Below are 21,938 nucleotides of genomic sequence, written 5' to 3' on the forward strand. Positions count from 1 at the left end.
TGGTCTCGACACTGTTATGATCGCTGCTGCAGCAGGGATTGCTGGCAGTAGTAGTGCTGCAGCTCAGGCAGTTCTGATCTCTTTCCATGCAAGCTGCATAGCTTTGTCTGCCTTTCCCTGCTGTCAGCTTGTGACTGATTATCATTCACCTGTGTGGGAATTTGCATGTCTGCTCCCATTGGATGACCTCAGTATAAAGATCTGCTTCCTGCAGGGTTTCCTCGGGCTATCATAGTTTCAGTGTAAGCTAGTCTTGCTGTTGCTCAGCCCCAGACCGTGTTTCTTGTTCTAAAGATACTTTGCTGGTTTTGCATCATATATTGGTACATTGCCCATATATATGCATACCAGCACGTTTATTATTTTCCTTGTATTCGTGTTACGTTGATACATCAGTGTCGCTGATATATACGTACACGAACTGTTTATATCCTGTGTTCAGTTAGTCAGTTTCTAGCACGTTTTGGTGGTTGCGCGTATCGTGATCACCCATGCTGAGCTAGTTATCCTGTTCCTGGTCCTGTTTGTGGATTGCGTTCATCTCTGCGAAGAGATAACGAATCCTTCTGAATCCAGTCCTGTTACCGTTTGTGGATTGCGTTCATCTCTGCGAAGGGATAGCGAATCCTTCTGAGTCCTGTTCCCTGTATTGCTCCAAGTCCTAGTCAGTGTTTCCTGCTTATGTCATATATCGGTTTATTGCCGATATATACATATGTTAGTCAGACGTTACAAATAGTTTCATTGATAGCTGTAATTGTAATACGCTAGGAAATCATACTTATTGTATATTTATCTGTGTTACGTTCATCTATCTTGATCCTGCTATTTCCTGACTATCCTGTCCTGTCTTTGTGAGGCACGCCATCACTGCTACACAGTGGCTGCCTCATTCCAGTCTGTCTTGTTGTGGACGCTTGCTGTCACTAAGTAGTGGCTAGTTCAGCAAGCGTTCATTCGGTCTTCCTGCCCTGATCTCCTCAGTTCTGGTTTATGCGCTCAGCGCTACTTTGCGCTGAGACGTTATCACGAAAGTATTGTTTGTGGCTGTTCGGATCTGTACCGGCTCTGTGCGCCACAATCTCCTATTGGAGTCAGTCCTCTCCTCCACTAAACTGGGGATATCCTGATTCCTTGTGCTGGTCGGTGTACCCCCTTCACGTCAGCTTATGCATCACGTGCTGACCGTGGAGAATACACCACCAGCCTAACATTATGATAGCCCCATTACCAATCCCCATTGTGGGGGGGGGGGGGGGTTCCAGAAAAAATGACACTGTTTGTTATGGGTCCTGTTCCTTTAAGAAATTTGAGAAACTTAACTCTGAAACAGAAAATGAGTTTTTTTCAGAATGTACTAGATTCCTGGCTAATCCCGAGTTCCAGGCTACTCCTGTTTCAACGTGGGCACCCCAGCTAGTTTATGTTTTATTTAAGGGGAAAATGTTCCAATGGGCTTATGATGTCTTGGATCTTACCAATTTAAAAGAAAGACCACTGGAATTTTTAGCGTTTGTGATCCATAACTGGCTGCGCAAAACTAATTTGCCTTACCCTTTTAATGAGCTCCTGGCAGCTTGTCAATCAGCCGCTCCTGCAATCGCTTGCAAAAATGATCAGCAAGCAGAGAGTGTTACTGATAATTTTCCTGCAGCTTTGAATAAATCACCAAAAACAGCAGGGTCTAAGGCAAAACGCAAACGTTCTAAGAAACGTGTCCGATCTGCAGAATCGTTGTCTTTAACGACTGCGCATCAGATCTGCAATGAGATTCTGCCATTAACAGATGATGAAATGCAATTGTCTTTCAGACGAGTTAAATGGACTTATGAAACTACTAATGAACTTTCATCACTGGCTAGGGAAAATAAAGATTTTTGTTTAAAAGAATTATCTGAGTATGATTATGAGGATATATTACAGAGTATTGAACAAATCAATCTATTCGTGCAGCAAGGAAAATTTGCATACACTACAGTCCAACACTTGCTACAGGTATTGGAGATCCTTAGGAATAAGAAATCTGCCAATCGCCTGCTAAATAATCCAATGCATGTTTCTGCCATAACCACATTTGCAAACTGTGATCTGCCTGTTAAGTATGCTTGGAATCCTCCATTTGAGAAAGGAGAGATGGAAGCTCTGGTCAATGAATGGAAGAATGATTCAAATTCATTTTGTCAAGTTTACAGTGCAAAAAGTGAATTAGTATTGAATGCATGCATTAAGTCTGCCTATAACCTAATAAAAACTGGTGTGTGTGGGTATGACTTTGTGGCTCCATTGATCGATGTGTGGAAAATAATTTTGGACGATTTTTATGCGATTCAATCAGTTGATACCAGGGAAGACACACTGTCAATTGAGGACTGTCCCACTTCTCCAGTTACTGAGTCCCTGCCATGTCTTGTGAATGTTCCTGTAACTCCACCCTGTACCATGGATAACTCAGTGTTACTTCCCAGTAAAACAGAAGCCACTGATACTTTCTTAACTTTGCCCTGCACAAATTTCTCAGCAGAGAATCCAGAGGTCCTGCTGACTTCTGAGTCCAGCCTAGCCAGTACTCATGAGTCTTTGTTTAGTGAAACAGACACCAGAAAAATCTTGCCTGTCTCTGCAAACACTTCTGCAGAAATTACCTGTGTTAATAAAGTTCAACTCCTGTCTGATCCAGCAGATGCCAATAGATGCACTACATCGGTTTCTGAGTCCCAGCAGTCCTGTCCAGAAACCTTGGAACCCCAGCATCTGAATTTTCCAATTTTACAATTGAATGGTGATTCAGACGCGCAAACATTGTGTTTTGATCTTCCTGTTTCTACACCTCACTCCAGTTTCGTGAATAGTTCAGAGCATCTGCTGTGTGAATCCGAAATCGCAGAATTATTACCGTGTTCAGAAAATGTTCCAGTAAATTTGCCCTGTACCATGAATTGTGCAATAGATCTCTCCAATGAAACTCAGGTCACAGAATCATTATGCTGTCCAGCAGGTGCTTCCATGGTTTTGCCCTGCAGTGTGGACTGTTCAGTGATCCTGTCCAGTGAAGCGGTGGTCACAGAGTCTTATGCTTCACCCAGTACTTTGGATACTGCTTACCTCAGTTGGTGTTGCAGTAATATTCACTTGTTTAGCAGCTGTTTTGGAATTACAGTCTGCTCTAATAAAACTTGATGAATTTCTGCCCAGTGAAGCAGAAGCCATTGAAATATTGTCCTCGTCAGCAAGTGTGTTAGATACCTTGCCCTGTACACAGTCTGATTTAACCAATGTTCTAGAGTCCCTCTCCAGTGTTGTAACAGCCGAGGAACTCCAGCCCTGTCCTCTGAATGTTTCAGCAGTCTTGCCCTGTAACATGGATAATTCTGATTCTCTGGTCAAAATAATAGAAATCTCAGAATTTCAGTCCGGTCTGATGAGTGTTCCTGAAACCCAGCCCTGTATCCTGAAAGATTCTGGTTCTCTGGCCGCTGTGGCAGAGGTTCCAGAGTCCCCTTCCTGTCCAGGGAATTCCTCAGTTTTGCCTAGTCCAGTGGGGGCTGCTGCTATACTGACTTGTTCTACAGCCCCTCATGAGCTCCAATCCAGTGTATTAGATAAGTCTCTGTCCAGTCCAGAGGTAGTGGTGGAATCCCTATCTGGTTCAGTGCATACATCAGAAGATTTGTCCTGTCTTGTTAGTGCCCCTGAACCTGATTTGTTACTGACTTTGCTGGAATCAGCGATATCTAAGTCTGATCCTGCATTCTTGTGTGAAAGTCCAGTAGTTGCAAAGTCTAGTCATGATGATTTTTTTTTGGCCAGTCCTGGTTTTGGTCCTGTCTTGGCTGACCCTGAGGCTCACAGTTCCTTGACGTGCCCAGAGGTTTCTCTTGTGCCACTGTGCCCAGATGTTCTTTGTGTGCTAGAATGCCCAAGTGTGTCTAAGGTGATAGCGTGCTCTGATGCTTCCTTAGTGGGAACATGTTCTGATGTTGCCAGTCTGCCTGCATGCCCAGAGATGGTTCTGGTCCCTGAAAGCCCTGATCTTGATGTTTGTCCTTGTGGCCCTGACTCGGGAGTTGCCCTAGGTTCCATAGGGGTTCTTGATAGTTCTCCATGTGAGCCTAAGGGGCGTTCTGACCTATGGGGATCTCTTTGGAGCTTCAAGGTGTTCTGGGAGATCTCTGAGGAAACTTGTCCTGGTGCCTTGGACTGGTTCAACAGTGGGTTTTGTGTTGGTAAAGACAGTTCTGGTGGGCATTACAAAGGCTTTGGCGTTTTTGAACGGTTCCTGGAAGGCGGTGGGTATCGCTCAGGGAGTTTCGGAGGGCTTTCTTCTGGAAATCATGGTTCTGATGGGTGTCACACTGGGGCTTGTAGTACTGGTGGGCATGGTTCTGTAGGTTCTGGTTCTGATGGGTCCAGTCTTGTGAGGACTGATTCTGGAATTTGGTCCTGCCGGGTTGTCTCGGTCATCATGAATTATCAGACAGACTGTTTTGTTGGGAATTTCAGTTTTGAAAAGCGTCTGGAATCCGCTTTTAAGGGGGGGGTACTGTTATGATCGCTGCTGCAGCAGGGATTGCTGGCAGTAGTAGTGCTGCAGCTCAGGCAGTTCTGATCTCTTTCCATGCAAGCTGCATAGCTTTGTCTGCCTTTCCCTGCTGTCAGCTTGTGACTGATTATCATTCACCTGTGTGGGAATTTGCATGTCTGCTCCCATTGGATGACCTCAGTATAAAGATCTGCTTCCTGCAGGGTTTCCTCGGGCTATCATAGTTTCAGTGTAAGCTAGTCTTGCTGTTGCTCAGCCCCAGACCGTGTTTCTTGTTCTAAAGATACTTTGCTGGTTTTGCATCATATATTGGTACATTGCCCATATATATGCATACCAGCACGTTTATTATTTTCCTTGTATTCGTGTTACGTTGATACATCAGTGTCGCTGATATATACGTACACGAACTGTTTATATCCTGTGTTCAGTTAGTCAGTTTCCAGCACGTTTTGGTGGTTGCGCGTATCGTGATCACCCGTGCTGAGCTAGTTATCCTGTTCCTGGTCCTGTTTGTGGATTGCGTTCATCTCTGCGAAGAGATAACGAATCCTTCTGAATCCAGTCCTGTTACCGTTTGTGGATTGCGTTCATCTCTGCGAAGGGATAGCGAATCCTTCTGAGTCCTGTTCCCTGTATTGCTCCAAGTCCTAATCAGTGTTTCCTGCTTATGTCATATATCGGTTTATTGCCGATATATACATATGTTAGTCAGACGTTACAAATAGTTTCATTGATAGCTGTAATTGTAATACGCTAGGAAATCATACTTATTGTATATTTATCTGTGTTACGTTCATCTATCTTGATCCTGCTATTTCCTGACTATCCTGTCCTGTCTTTGTGAGGCACGCCATCGCTGCTACGCAGTGGCTGCCTCATTCCAATCTGTCTTGTTGTGGACGCTTGCTGTCACTAAGTAGTGGCTAGTTCAGCAAGCGTTCATTCGGTCTTCCTGCCCTGATCTCCTCAGTTCTGGTTTATGCGCTCAGCGCTACTTTGCGCTGAGACGTTATCACGAAAGTATTGTTTGTTGCTGTTCGGATCTGTACCGGCTCTGTGCGCCATAATCTCCTATTGGAGTCAGTCCTCTCCTCCACTAAACTGGGGATATCCTGATTCCTTGTGCTGGTCGGTGTACCCCCTTCACGTCAGCTTATGCATCACGTGCTGACTGTGGAGAATACACCACCAGCCTAACAGACACCCTGGAATTAGTCTGGAGTATAACAGAATGGTAACACAGAGTCCCTAATCTTGGGTGTGAGGTCCGTGGTCTCGACACCCTGGAACTAGTCTGGAGTATAACAGAATGGTAACACAGAGTCCCTAGTCTGGGTGTGAGGTCCGTGGTCTCGACACCCTGGAACTAGTCTGAGGTATAACAGGATGATAACACAATAACAAACAGAAGTAATCTGGCTCAGTGTGAATTCCCAGGTCCTCCTGGTTCTAACACACTGTTGGATCTGACTAAGGTCTGAGTGCTTCCACATAAGTGTTCACAACGGCAGACAACCTGAAAGTGACCAGCAGTAACTATATATAGAGCAGGGCTCTCTAGCGCCACCCCTATGTGATCAACCAATTGTCAGCTGCCTTGAGATCAGCTGACCTGCCTGATCAGCTGATCCCTCTCCGTTTGACATAAAGGCTCTGCTTCTCAGCGCGCGCGCGCGTATTCCTCAGCCTATGTGAACTAACAGACCCAGCCACACCAGACGCATGCTGCTGTGGAGAAACCGCCGCGCTGGACGCATGCTGCTGCGGACAAACCGCCGCACTGGACGCATGCTGCTGCGGACAAACCGCCGCACTGGACGCGGAATCAGCCGCCTTGCCGCCAGTACACGCGGCGGCTTTTCCGCATTCTCTTACACCATCATGACCAGCCAGGAATTCTGGGAGGAAATGGTATTTATACTGGAAGCCATCAAAGGAAGCAGCTAAGCAATTTGCATGCCACGTGGATGCAAATTCCTCACCAGAGCAGCAGCTCAGCAAGTTGCAGAGTGAAGACAGGTCTCCTTTCCAGGGACCTGCAGCACTCAGACCTATAAAATGGTCAAAAAGCTGTCTGCCTGTGCAGACAGCAGAGCAGATCATTACAACTATGAAGAAATCCAGTGAAAGAGGGAGGGGTAGGGGAACTGACAGTTCACGTAGAGGTCGTGTTTGTGAATCAAAGAAAACCCACTCAATACCGCCCATCTTGTACGGGCAAAAAACAACCCTCAATAATCCAAAAGAACGGGACCAGGTAGTTGATTGGTTGACCTCTCAAGCGTCCAGAAGCGGGTTAAGTACCAGTCCATCCTTGTCAGGCATGAGGTCCTCTGTCAGTTACAATGAGCCAGTGGGCACAAACGTGACACAACCGGCAGGTACACTATGCACACAATGGTCACATACCGAGTCCGACCAATTGTTCCACGACACAATGGGATATTCGCAGGACCTATTCTCCCCCCCCCCAGATGTGCAACCTTGCATCTGTGAAAGGTCAATGGAACAGCCACAAATCTTGTGCCTGGATTCACAAGCAGTGGATGCTGAAAATGCACCAATTACTGAAAGGCAAAGCGAGGATGAAGACACCCAAATCTTGCAATGAGCGCAGGAATTTGAATCGCAGGAGGTCTGCCAAGATGAGGAAAAGATGGGATTGAGGTGCGCAGAGGTTGTTCTGAGTGGGAGCTGTACTCCAGTGCACACACATGAGATGGAAGAGGAGGTTACGGACGATGAGTTTGCAGACCCAACACGGGAAGCAGGCCATCGCCATCGGCATAGCACTACAGATGAGTCATCTGAAGAACCCACTGCTGCAAGAGTTCGCGTTGTGCCACAAAGTATTCAGGGAATATCGACACAGCGCACAAGTAAGACGCAAAAGAGGCATGCGCCAAACTCCCCAGCAAAGAAGTAGGTTTTCAAAAGTCTGGTCTTTTTTTGAAGACAGCAGGGAGGATGTAACCAAGGTGGTTTGCAAGGTGTGCAGGACCACAATGAGCAGGGGAAAAAATCTCAACAACCTCACCACCACCAGCATGCGCCGGCACATGGAAGCCAAACATCGCAATCTGTGGGCAGACACACAAGGCCAGAGTACCGGCTCGCTTCCAGCGCCCAGCAACACTGCCTCCGTTTTGGACACCAGACCCTCCTCAGCAGCCCAGCCATTACGTGTTGGCCAACCATCAGTACCCAATGTCAGTCGCAGCAGTAGTGCTCTTGACTGTTCCCAGTCATCGACGACAACAACCAACTGCCCTTCAGTGTGCGAGCCTACTGTTCAGTTGTCTGTCCCGGAGATGTTGGAGCGCAGGAGAAAATTGCCAGCAAACGACCCCCGGGCCATGGCACTAACAGCCAGCATAGCCAAATTCCTTGCCTGCGAAATGCTGCCATATAGAGTGGTGGAGACAGAGAGCTTCAAATCCATGATGTCGATGGCCATACCATGTTACGTGGTTCCCAGCCACCACTACTTTGCGCGCTGTGCCGTGCCAGCATTACAGGAGCACGTGGTTGCAAACCTCACCCAAAGCCTGAAAAATGCAGTTGCCTGCAAGGTTCACCTCACCATTGACACGTGGACGAGTGCGCTTTGCCAGGGTCGGTACATCTCCCTTACGGCGCACTGGGTGAACCTTGTGGAGCCTGGGAGCGACTCCTCACCCGCTTTGGCACAGGTTTTGCCAACACTTCAAATAGCCGGACCTGCGTCCCTACGAGTTGACAGCACCTACCTCTCTGGCTCCTTCTCCTCCACCGCCTCTCCAAACTCTACCTCCTCTGGCAGCGCTAACTCAACAATTGGTGCGTGGAAGCAGTGCAGCACAGCTGTTGCCATGCGTCAGCAGGTCTTATTAAAGCTGATCTGCCTTGGAGATAAGCAGCACACAGGTGCTGAAATTTGGAAGGGAATACAGGAACAGACCCACTTGTGGCTGGCACCACTGGACCTGGAACCAGGCCTGGTTGTGTGTGATAATGGGAGCAATCTCATTAGCGTTACAGTTGGCAAAGCTGAGACACATCCCTTGCCTGGCACACTGTTAAGCTTGGAGGTGTAATCTCCACAGTCAGCATACAACACATAAGCTGACGTGAAGGAGGTACACACACCAGCACAAGGGATCAGGATATCCCCAGTTTAGTGGAGGAGAGGACTGACTCCAATAGGAGATTGTGGTGCACAGAGCCGGTGCAGATCCGAACAGCCACAAACAACACTTTCGTAATAACGTCTCAGCGCAAAGTAGCGCTGAGCGCATAAACCAGGACTGAGGAGATCAGGACAGGTAGACAGAATGAACGCTTGCTTAACTAGCCACTACTTAGTGACAGCAAGCGTCCACAATAAAACAGACTGGAATGAGGTAGCCAATGCGTTTGCAGCAATGGCGTGCCTCACAAAGACAGGACAGGATAGTCAGGAAATAGCAGGATCAAGATAGATGAACGTAACACAGATAAATATACAATAAGTATGATTTCCTAGCGTATTACAATTACAGCTATCAATGAAACTATTTGTAACGTCTGACTAACATATGTATATATCAGCAATGAACCAATATATGACATAAGCAGGAACTCTGACTAAGACTGGAGTAATACAGGGAACAGGACTCAGAAGGATTCGCTATCTCTTCGCAGAGATGAACGCAATCCACAAACAGGACCAGGAACAGGATAACTAGCTCAGCGTGCTGGAACGCTGACTAACGGAACACAGGATATAAACAGTTCGTGTACGTATATATCAGCGACACTGATGTATCAACGTAACACGAATACAAGGAAAATAATAAACATGCAAGTATGCGTATATATTGGCGATGAACCAATATATGACACAAGACAAGCAAAGTAACAACTTCTAGAACAAGAGCAGAACTAGGAGGACTCGCTGACCCCTTCGCAGGAGTCAGCGCAATCCACACGGACCAGGAACGAGGTGGGGCACGAGCAGAGTAACAGACTGAATCTGAGACTATGGTAGCCCATCAAGCATTGCAGGAAGCAGTTCTTTATACTGAGGTCATCCAATGGGAGCAGACCTGCAGATTCCCACACAAGTGAATGGTAATTAATCATAGGCTGGCAGCAGGAAAAGGCAGACAATGATATGCAGCCTGCAGGAAAGGGATTGCCCCTCCATAGCAGCAGACAATGTTTGTTTACACAAAAGCATATTAAACTGTCATTAACTTCAGAGCGACTGCAGATGGAATCAGCAACTAGTTTAAGTGCAAACCAAACTATGTAAGAAAATGTATGTAATGACATCAGAACTGCTTGGGTTACAATACCACTGCAGCCAGCAGTAAACGCTGCAGACATGATCATAACACACACGTTCTGAACCTGGTTCCTGAGGACATACCCAGACGTGGCGGATCTTCTGCAGAAGGTGCGACGAGTGGCAAAGCATTTTCGCGAATCCAGTACCGCTTTGGCCACACTCACCAAGTTGCAGCAGTGATACAGTCCACCCAACCATCGCTTGGTGTGTGATGTCCCCATGCGCTGGAATTTGACCCTGCACATGTTAGCACGCCTTTGCGAGCAGAAGAGTTCAGTAGTCCAGTACCTGATGGAGCAGTACCGAGGCAGTCAGCTGCCAAACTTCTGTGGTTCAGAATGGGTCACCATGTTGGACCTCTGCGAAGTCCTCCAAAATTTTGAGCAATCCTTGTTGCTTGTGAGTGGTGATAACTCATTGGTCAGCATTACAATACCACTGCTGTATTTACTGAAGAAATCAATGTTGAAGATCAAGGTAGACGCAATCAGGATGGAAGAGGAGGAATTCAGAGAGGACACCGCACAGCGTGATATTATCCACATCAGGCAATCTGCCTCAGTAACTGCTGGTTCCTTGTATGATGAAGAGGACGAGGAACAGCTGGAGTTGGAGCAGGACATGGATGCCTCCACTGCCGAGGGACATGGCCGTGCACGTTTGACTTCCACAATTCAGCGGGAATGGGCAGGAGAAGACGAGGAAGAAGGTGGGCATGATGCTGGTGATGGTGCATCACAAGCAAGCACAGAACATGATGATGATGACAAGCAACCTGTTGGGACTCTGGCACACATGGCTCAGTTCATGTTAGGCTGCATTGAACGCGACCCGCACATTGTCCGAATTCTGGCGGACGTGGTGTATTGGGTTTATACCCTTCTGGATCCATGGTACAAAGAACATTTTCCAACATTGATTGAAGAAAGTGTCAGACAGGTAAAAATGCAAGAATACCAGAAGGCCCTTGTGGAGAAATTGGTGAGATTTGCATCCTCCTCCAGCCACGCCGACAGACTGACTTCCGCTAACCCAGGACCAGGGTTGCTCGGGTAGTACTTTTTAAAACCCGACCGGATCCGGATCCGGGTACCCAGATATCCGGATCCAGGTCGGATATCTAGATCCGACCTTTCAGATATCCGAGTGAACTCAGATATCCGGCCGCATTATCCGCGGGTACCCGACCTATTCGGGTATCCGGATAGAAAAACTGGAAGTGCCTTTTAAAATGATTTAAAATCATCTCCTCTTACCCACCTCTGCTCCTGCCCCCTCCTCTGGAGGAGGATCTTGTCTTCCAGGGATTTGTAGGATGTCAAAAGCATGCTTAAATACCTTCTGTGGCTGGATGGTGTAATGGTTAAGGGCTCTGCCTCTGACACAGGAGACCAGGGTTCGAATCTCGGCTCTGCCTGTTTAGTAAGCCAGCACCTATTCAGTAGGAGACCTTAGGCAAGTCTCCCTAACACTGCTACTGCCTATAGAGCGTGTCCTAGTGGCAGCAGCTCTGGCGCTTTGAGTCCGCCAGGAGAAAAGCGCGATATAAATGTTATTTGTCTTGTCTTGTCTACCTTGGCCAGGAATCGAACCCAGGTCCACTGTTTAGAAGGCAGCTATGCTCACCACTATACCACCAGTGGCTGGGAATCAAATCCAGGTCAACTAACATTACAGGCTGAAGCCAGCCATTTCACTCATCTCTTCAACTACAAGAAAGGCCCAGGAGTAGTCTTAGCTACCGTAATATCTATGTTACGGCAGGGCCCTTATTACACTTTCTCTTACAACGCTATGGAAACCAATTTGCCCATGCGATAAAGCGAGGTGCAAAAATGAAATCATAACTAGCAGAGGATGGTTTTGATAATCAACCTCTAGGTTATGGGCCCAGCACACTTCCACTGCACCACTCTGCTGCCACAAAGGGAATGCTTTGTTGTAAGTAAAATGGCTAAATGGCTATCTGGGGTTTTCTTTGGACAACTGTTGAGCACAAAATGCAAGGCCATCCCTGGGTGGGCTTGAACCACCAACCTTTCGATTAACAACCAAATGCACTAACCAATTGTGCCACAACAAGGACTGTGTATAGGTCAAGGCTGCTAAATGGCTATCTGGGATTTTCTTCGGACAACTGTTGAGCACAAAATGCAAGGCCGTCCCTGGGTGGGCTTGAACCACCAACCTTTCGGTTAACAGTCAAATACACTAACCAATTGTGCCACAACAAGGACTGTGTATAGGTCAATGCTGCTAAATGGCTATCTGGGGTTTTCTTTGGACAACTGTTGAGCACAAAATGCAAGGCCATCCCTAGCAAGAAGGGTTGCATGGCCACCTAGCTTTTCATCCATCCCACCCTTGCCCTGGAATCTTCCAGACTTCAAATTGCTGTCCTTTGCTGTGTGTGTTACACCAGCATCATCATCCAGGGGGGCACATGATCTTTCTGATTCTGAAGTCTTGAATTTAATCTTGTAAGCAGTTTCACCATGTGTCCCACTGCTTTCATCTAGCAAATTAGGCAAATAAGCAAGCTCATTTTTCTCTTGGGTATATCACAATGGTACATGCTAGGCTGGGTCAGTATGTAGTGTTGGTGTTATAGTGGTGAGCATAACTGCCTTCCAAGCAGTGGACCTGGGTTTGATTCCTAGCCATTGCATGTAAGCTGGCTTTTGACATCCTACAAATCCGAGAGAGAGAGAGAGAGAGAGAGAGAGAGAGAGAGAGAGAGAGAGAGAGAGAGAAGAAGAGAGAGAGAGAGAGAGAGAGAAGAGAGAGAGAGAAGAGAGAGAGAGAGAGAGAGAGAGAGAGAGAGAGAGAGAGAGGAGTGTGTGTGTGTCGTGGTTGTCCGTTTTGCTATTGAACTTGTAATCCGGATCCGGATATCTGGGAGAAATCCGCGGATATCCGGGTCAACCATGAAACTATCCGGATCTCTGCCCAACTATCTGGAATCCGGATCCGACCGGATAGGGTAAAAATGGTCGGATATCCGGGTAACCTGGATATCCGGATGAGCATCCTTGTGTATACATATTATATATATATATATATATATTTATATATATACCAGAAAGACAGGTATGATAATGTTTGATATTGTGTGGACTTGTACTGTCTCAGTGTTTCAGGTATGATCTTGTTTGTGATCAAATTGAGTTACAGCAACGGGCCATACTGTATAGTGGCATACACTGACCAGTATTGGCCATGGGCTATGACTGAAACCTTTTCCTTGAGGCATGTCTTACATTTTGTTTTCTGACCTGTGGCTCTAACTGAATACTTTTCCTGTCCCTTGTGCTCAAAGGCAGGGATGCTCGGATACCCCCTTTTTAAAATCCGAATTGATTTGGATCCGGATACCCAGATATCCGGATCGGATATCCGAATCCGAACATTCTGGTATCCGTGTACATGCGGATATCCGAACGCATAATCCGGGAGATCTGAACTTTTTCAGATATCTGGATAGAAAACCGGAAGTGGCCTTTAAATTGCTTCCAAAGCGTTTTTTTAGGGTAAATGATTATTATTATTATTTATTGTATTTATAAAGCGCCAACATATTACGCAGTGCTGCACAATAGATAAATGGGTTAACATACAAGGTAGAACATACAGGAAACTCACAACAAAACAAGATCATGCAAATGATTTGATAACAATACAGTGTCAGAGGTCAAAACAGAGACTGTTCTAGTCCACGAGAGGGGTGATTGTCAGTAAGTTTGCATAATCAAGCTGGAGACACTAGGGGGGAGGGCCCTGCCAGAGGCTTACAATCTAAAGGGTGGGGGTGGAGACAATAGGTGCATCAACAGAATATATTATGGTGCTGGTGTAGGGGGGTATGCGAGCATAAAAAGGTGAGTCTTGAGAGCTTGTTTGAAGGTATTAAGGGGGTGGGGGCGAGTCTGATGGCTGGTGGGAGCGAGTTCCAGAGAGTAGGGGCAGCCCTGGTGAAGTCCTGCAATCGTGCATGTGACTGAGATATGCGTGGTGCGACTAGGCGCAGGTCATTGGAGGATCGGAGGGGGCGGGCTGGTATGTGCCTGTGGACCAGATCAGAGATGTAGGTTGGGCAGGTTTTGTGCACTGATTTGTAGGCCAAGCACAGTATTTTGAAATTGATCCTAAAGCTGATGGTGAGCCAGTGTAGGGCTTTACAGAGCGGAGTTGTAGAGGCACTGCACTGAGAAGAATGTATCAGTCTGGCTGCCACATTCATTACCAATTGAAGTGGGGCAGTACGGTTAGAGGGGAGGCCAGACAAAAGAGAATTGCAGTAGTCTAGGCGTAAGATGACAAGGGCGTGGATAAGGAGTTTAGTGGTGTCAGGGGACAGGTAGGACAGGATCTTGGAGATGTTGCGGAGGTGGAAGTTGCAGGATCTGGCAATACCTTGGATGTGGGGTGTAAAGGAAAGTTCAGAGTCCAGGGTAAAGCCTAGACAGCGGGCTTGGGAGGTAGGGCGGATGGTAGTATTTTCGATAGTGCAGATCTGGGAGGGGTGCAGCTGTGCGGGTTGGGAATATTAGAAGCTCAGTCTGGTCCAAATTAAGCTTCAGGTACCTGGCGGCCATCCAGGAGGAAATGGATGTGAGGCAGGCGGAGACTTTGTCTGTGGTAGAGGAGAAGAGATCTGGGGTGTGGAGGTTTATCTGGGTGTCATCGGCATACAGGTGATAATTGAAACCCATGGAGGAGTTGATTTTGCCAATTGAGGCAGTATAGAGTGAGAACAGTAGTGGTCCTAGGACGGAACTTTGAGGAACACCAACTGAGAGGGGTGTAGGAGTGGATGAGGATCCATTGAAAAATGTTGTGAAGGAGCGGTTGGAGAGGTAGGAGGAGATCCAGGCTAAGGCTAGGTCCTGAATGCCCATTAACTGCAGGGAGTGGAGGAGGAGGGAGTGGTTGACAGTGTCAAATGCCAAGGAGAGGTCCAGGAGGAGCAGGATGGAGTATTTACCTTCGGCTTTGGCAAGGGCAAGGTCATTGACCACTTTGGTGAGGGCTGTTTCTGTAGAATTGGCTGTGCGAAAACCAGATTGCAGAGGATCGAGCACTTTTTTAAAGAGAAACACAAATTGATTATGTGGGGAGTTAAAATACAAAAAAAATGGCTGTAAATTAACATCAGGACTAGGTTTCAGACACCGGTCGTGCAGCCCACATTGTGTTCAAAGTCCAACCGCACAACTGGGACATCACAGTTTTCAGCCCAGACACCTCAAAAAAATTACACAGCAATTGTGTTTTGGGTTAAATATAGGTGGTATCAGCACAGCAGCAGTGGCCTGTGGCACCCTGGTGGTGGGAGCAGCACAGGCAGCAGGAGCAGGGCAATGCAGCAGCAGTAGGTGTAACGTGTGCAAGGAGCATGCCGGGCGTGGTACGTATATGTGGTACGTGTACGTGGCACATAGTGTTGGTACCACGGCTGTAAAAAAATTGTGAACCAGGCAACTTAGTTAGTAATTGTTTACAATCAGGAGGAGCCATGAGGTTGTGGTGGTGGTGGTAAAGGGTGGTAAGGCAGACATAGTGATTCCCAGCCACTTCATGTCCCCCTCTTGCCAACAACAGGGAAAGACTCGCCCAACAGGATGTGGCGGCATTTTTTTCCTTGCACATGAAGCAGTGGAGGGACCAGAGGAGGCCACAGAGGACTGGCTGCCTGAACAGGCCTCAGTGTCGGCAGGAGTGGCAGAGAGGGTTCTGGTGCTCTGAGTTTGACCACTGCCAGTGCCAGCTTGCTTCAACCAGATGATGTGGGGTACTTGTACTTTATTAAAATCGGGGTTGGACTTAGGGGTGGAGTAACAGACAGCAGAGTAGAAGACAGTGCACACTAAGGGCTTGATTCACTAACCGGCGCTAAGTGTTAGCGCCGGTGTGAAAAGCCCTTTTTGGCCGCTAGTGTGCGCAAACCTACTTTGCACGGGTGCGCCGATATTAGTGCGCGGTGCGACGATAACGTTGTACCTGCTGGCCCTTAAAAGTCGCACCCGACGCCAGTGGCGTAGCTAAGGAGCTGTGGGCCCCGATGCAAGTTTTACAATGGGGCCCCCCAAGCACTCTATACATAACAATTGATACGGCACACCAAAATCTGCCAATGGCAACCACAGTGTCAGAGGTGCAAGAAGGGGATGGGGAACACTTTGTTAATGATTACCACTATTCAAAGCACCTATAGAAGTGATTATTATGAGCACAGGACCAATGGAGAGCTAATACTGTAATTGAGGAAGGGCCCTTCGGGGCCCCTCTGGCCCAAGGGCCCCGATGCGGTCGCTACCTCTGCAACCCCTATTGCTACGCCCCTGCCCGACGCAACTAAAATGACGCATCGGGTGCCCCTGAAGTGCCGCATCATAGCGTTGCTTAATGGGCACCCAATATGTAATTTTTGTCGCATTAGGTGCGACTTTTAAGGGCCAGCAATGCGCACTAATACCCATGCTGCGCACGCAGTGAGCGGGATTATTTCAACTGTGGGCGCAAACCACCTAACGCCGTGGTTTGCGCCCACTAACACTTAGGGCACACTAACCGGCTTAGCGCCAGTTAGTGAATCAAGCCCTAACTGTCTAACTGTCACACTGACACTGCTCAGCACAGCAGCACTGCAGTAATCTGTAGTAAGCTAACACAGTACTACTCTAACAACTAACTAGCACTGCAGTACTAACTACACAGTAATCCTGTTCCCTAACCTATACTGTAGCTAAGGCTAATAGCAGGCAAGCAGCAGGCCTGGTCTGTGCACAGCACACAAAGACACAGGACCTAACTACTAGCAGCTGCTGCAGTACAGAGTCTGACTGTCACCCGGGTTGGATTTAGGCCTAGGCCTCTTAGGCCATGGCCTAGGGCACCACAGGAGCAAGGGCACCAAAGCAGCAGGCTAAAATGATGCAGAATTTGCAAGCTTGCAAATGTTGCAATGCAGGGAGATCAGGCTAGTGCTTAATTGTACTCTGCTGCTAGCCGCCTGTGCAGCAGACACCTTGCTCTCTGTGCATGTTTGCATTGTGGCCGGCGGATATGGATTTGAGCAGCATTGGAGACTGAGGAGAAGAGGAAGCTTCTGGACTCGAGACAAGTAGAGAAATAAGTGACACTGATGGCTGCTGTGATGTGAAGGCAAGCTGGCTACCTATACTGAAAGGTGGGGTTAGAAAAGGAGGGATTAGGGAAGTCATCTGGCTACCTACAGGATCTTCTCTAAAAATTAGCATATTGTGATAAAGTTCATTATTTTCTGTAATGTACTGATAAACATTAGACTTTCATATATTTTAGATTCAAATACACACAACGCAAGTAGTTAAAGCCTTTTATTGTTTTAATATTGATGATTTTGGCTTGCAGCTCATGAAAACCCAAATTTCCTATCTCAAAAAATTAGCATATTTCATCCGACCAATAAGAGAAAAGCGTTTTTAAAACAAAAAAAGTCAACCTTCAAATAATTATGTTCAGTTATGCACTCAATACTTGGTCGGGAATCCTTTTGTAGAAATGACTGCTTCAATGCGGCGTGGCATGGAGGCAATCAGCCTGTGGCACTGCTCAGGTGTTATGGAGGCCCAGGATGCTTCGATAGCGGCCTTAAGCTCATCCAGAGTGTTGGGTCTTGCGTCTCTCAACTTTCTCTTCACAATATCCCACAGATTCTCTATGGGGTTCAGGTCAGGAGAGTTGGCATGCCAATTGAGCACAGTAATACCATGGTCAGTAAACCATTTACCAGTGGTTTTGGCACTGTGAGCATTTGCCAGGTCGTGCTGAAAAATGAAATCTTCATCTCCATAAAGCTTTAATGTTTAATTCAGACAGTATTTTGAGTCTGCTTTCCGGGGGTAAGTCCACCAATGCCTCCTAGCAAATTTTAAAATTTTTATTACCTTTTATCCTGCTGGCGCCTCTGTTCTCTTACGATAATACTGTGTCCACCCCTGGTGGGGGGGTGACCTACCCCTACATTCCTGATCTACAGAGAGCGACATCTTAATCCTGAGTGAGGACAGGTCTAATCTCCTCACCTGCATCTACAGTGGTTGCCTAAGAGGTAACCCATGTTTGTGAGTATATTCATCTCACACTTACATTTATCCACGGTTTCCAATACATACTACACTATATTGGGCTCTCGGTGTCTCCTATTTATAGTATTGCCCATGGGCTATGACTGAATTAAAACTTTAGCCATGATGCATGGCTCCCACTATGTGTTTTTTTTATTTTTTTTATTTTATCAATTATCGGTTTAATCTTCTGCAACAACAACTGAAAAGTTGCATTATCCATTCGCAAATAATTATGAAAATCCTCTGGATTATTCTCCTTTAATTCTCTTAGCAGTGACACATAAGAATATTTCTCTTTCTCTACTAGCCAATTTTTTCACCGCTTCCTTTTTGGCTTTTCCTCATCATGGAGAGTCCATAGATACAAAGCAAAAGCAATTCTGGCCTTCTTTCTGTTACTTAAACATTTATGCCGCGCGTACCATTTACGTCCGCAGTGGCAGCTGCTAGAGCCGCAGGGACGCTCTAGTCCCTGCAGTTTGACGGGTTTGCAGGCGATCGCGCAGCTGCTGGGAGCAGGGGGGATTGGCTGCAGGGGACAAAAGTCCCGTGTGCCAATCTGTACATGTCCACCGAGAATAAGCACTGTTTTGTTCAGAAACTGTTTATTCTTTAAATACAGCTGCCGTGCTATCTTCTGCCGGTTTCTGCCGCCTGATCGTTAAATTTATGAATGGGAAGAATGATCCCATTCATAATCTCCCTGCTGGCACAGGTTTCCACCTGCGTCACTTCCTTAGTTATAATAACACAATGGGCTCGATTCACAAAGCGGTGCTAACGCAGTTATCCCGCGCTAGGTGTTAGCGCGCGCAAAGTCGCGCGATAAGCAGATCTGCGAGATCGTAGTGCGCGCAAAGTTTCTCGCGCGCAAAAAGCTTTGCAACGCGCCCGCGAACGCTGGTCTTCGGCGTTTCGCGCATTAAGTAGATAGAATGTGACAGTTAACTTCCTGTGTCCATAGTTTGCGCGCGCAAATCATTATGCGCGCAGGTGTAGTGAATTTAGCTGCTGTTTGCTATTGTTTTGTTTAATGTGAGTATAAAAGGTTAGTTTTGAGGGGGGGGGGGGGGGGGTTTGTGGGTAGAGATGGAGAGAGACAGGAGCAAGGAATGGCGGAGGAGTGGGAGAGTGCTTGCCACTCAGTCAGTGACCCCGAGTGCCTCTGCACATGGGCATGTTGGCCGCACTCAGAGTGCTGGGCAGGCTCAGAGTGTTGGCCGCACTCAGAGCGCTGCCCAGGCTCAGAGTGTTGGCCGCACTCAGAGCGCTGCCCAGGCTCAGAGTGGTGGCCGCACTCAGAGCGCTGCCCAGGCTCAGAGTGGTGGCCGCACTCAGAGCGCTGGCCAGGCTCAGAGTGTTGGCCGCACTCAGAACGCTGCCCAGGCTCAGAGTGGTGGCCGCACTCAGCGTGCTGGCCAGGCTCAGAGTGTTGGCCGCACTCAGAGCGCTGGCCAGGCTCCGAGTGTTGGCCGCACTCAGACCACTGGCCAGGCTCGTGGCGGTGTCCGTAGTCGGAGTCCCCGACGCCGCAGCCCCAGCTGGAATCCTCCACCTGCCACTCACCGCCAGCACAGTCCCAGCCCTCAGCCTCATACTTCAGGCAGCCAAAGGACGTCGCAGCGGCCAAGCACCAGACAATCCCGGGTAAGGGCCAAAAGGTTCTCAGAGGGGGAGAATCTGGTGCTTGTGCAGGAGGTGCTCCCCCATTATGCAGAGCTGTATGGTGAGCGGTCTGGGAAGACGGATATGAAGACCAAAAAAGCGCTCTGGGGGATCATTCGCGATTCTGTGCGGGATGTGGCACATGAGCAGCGATCAGCAGAGCAATGCCGTAAGCGCTTTGCTGACATCAAAAGAAAGCTGCGGCAGAAGCTCAGCCGGTTGCGACAATATGCGTAAGTGTGTATATTTATCTTACATAATGTAATTGTATTCACATATGCATGAGCAAATGTATTATAATGCACAACTGAAGTTGGAGTGATGTGGCTACTCATATTAGGCCACAACTGTATCTGCAATTGCATTTGTTTTTTCGGTTTTTGTTTTTTTTAAGTTATTACTTAATGCTAGTTGCCAGGCAGTCCTTGTGATCCTATGGCTTGTATGCTTGTTGCTTTAAACCCTGAACAAGCATCATGTTTTTTTTTTCCCTTTTTTAATGCTTTCCTGTGTTGAGTGGCTGCATGCTTACTCCTGGTGTGATTCAGATAGTACTGCAGGCCCAAAGTTCTGAAGAATACCCACTCCACTTGCATTTTTGTCAAATATATAAATATGTCAGCCACAATATCACTCTCACTTCAGTTCACCTTTACATGGATTGCAAACATACACTGACAGTGATATAGATGTTGCCTTTTAAAGGGCAAACGAAGCAAGAGGGTTATGCATGCGGCCATATTTCTTGGTGTTTAAACAATAGCAATTGCTTGCCTATCATGGCCTATCAACAATACCATTTAGATGACTTCTGCAGAACTTTAAGACTGCAGTATTGTCTGAATCACACACAAAAATTCAGCATGCACTTAATATTGTGTCTTCAGTCACACCTGATTTTGCAACTTTGCTCCAGCCCAGTGGATTTAAAGGTGTAATGCCTAGTACACAACATACAAATTGCACTGACTTTTTGTTACATGCTCTGTTATGTTGGCCATACACGGCACATTTTATGTGTTGAATTGAGGGCGCCGCTCGATGCTGCCGCATCCCCACTAGTGCGTCCGGATCAATTGCCGCTTTTCCCCGTGGGAGTGGCTAATGACCCACTTGTGTCTCTCCATTGTCCTCCTTGCTGGTATTGAGAGCAGTATCAATCTGGCAGGGTATGGCACACGTCGGAGATTATCAATCGAGCCATCATGCTCAATTGATGATACTCCCTCGACACCGTGTATGGCCGGCATTAGATGTGTGTTAATAATATTATTGTCTGTAAAGTACTGGTAGAGAGTGTTCATTATCTGTGGTGCATTGTCTTCTGGATCTCTTGTGGTCAGGGTTGCCAACCCAATTTCTTATTTTTCCTGGACAAAATGGTCAAAAAATCTGGACACCCCAAGGTTTGGACGGACAGGGGGTGGAGTCAGGGGGCGGAGTCAATAGCGGCTTTTTAAGAAACTTCTTGTGAATTTTAGGAGGAGAGAAACAGCTGAAGCAGGTGATTACCACATAAGGTTCATCCTTCAGCATCTTCAGGAAGGCCCTCAAAACTCATCTTTTCACTCTGGCCCCCTACCTTTTGTGTCCCTACCTCTCCCTCTAGACAGTAAGCCTTCGGGCAGGGTCCTCCTTGTGTCCCTTACCTGATCATGCACCTCCATTACCGTACACCCATCCTATGGATGTGAGTGAACTCGACTTGCCTAATCTCCATGCTCCCATCCAGTGACTGACTAAGCATTACCTGGTACTCATACTGTGCTGTGTGATCTGGTTTTCTTGTATTCCTGTATTGTCATATTGCTGTTTGTCACCCCTAAATATTGTCTGTAACCTAAATTAATGTCCAGCGCTGCGTAATATGTTGGCGCTTTATAAATACACTATATAAATAAAAAGTGAAACCGTCCTTCTAAATTTACACATGATGCTGCCCTGCAGAAGCCTGCCAGTGCCACACACAGTGCTGCCCTGCAGATGTCTGCCACACACAGTGCTGCCCCGCAGAGGTCTGCCACACACAATGCTGCCCCGCAGAGGTCTGCCGCACACAATGCTGCCCCGCAGAGGTCCGCCACACACAATGCTGCCCCGCAGAGGTCCGCCACACACAATGCTGCCCCGCAGAGGTCTGCCACACACAGTGCTGCCCCGCAGAGGTCTGCCACACACAATGCTGCCCCGCAGAGGTCTGCCACACACAGTGCTGCCCCGCAGAGGTCTGCCGCACACAATGCTGCCCCGCAGAGGTCTGCCACACATAATGCTGCCCCGCAGAGGTCCGCCACACGCAATGCTGCCC

At 47.6% G+C, this 21,938-nt stretch overlaps 1 protein-coding gene across 1 annotated transcript in view; it reads right to left on the minus strand.

The window, feature by feature from the left end:
- Positions 1–21,938, minus strand: part of ELMO1 (engulfment and cell motility 1) — an 818,731-nt gene that overhangs the window by 795,781 nt on the left and 1,012 nt on the right. The window lies entirely within an intron of this gene.

The sequence above is a fragment of the Hyperolius riggenbachi genome, chromosome 5 (genome assembly GCF_040937935.1).
Source record: "Hyperolius riggenbachi isolate aHypRig1 chromosome 5, aHypRig1.pri, whole genome shotgun sequence".
In the NCBI taxonomy this organism is placed as follows: domain Eukaryota; kingdom Metazoa; phylum Chordata; class Amphibia; order Anura; family Hyperoliidae; genus Hyperolius; species Hyperolius riggenbachi.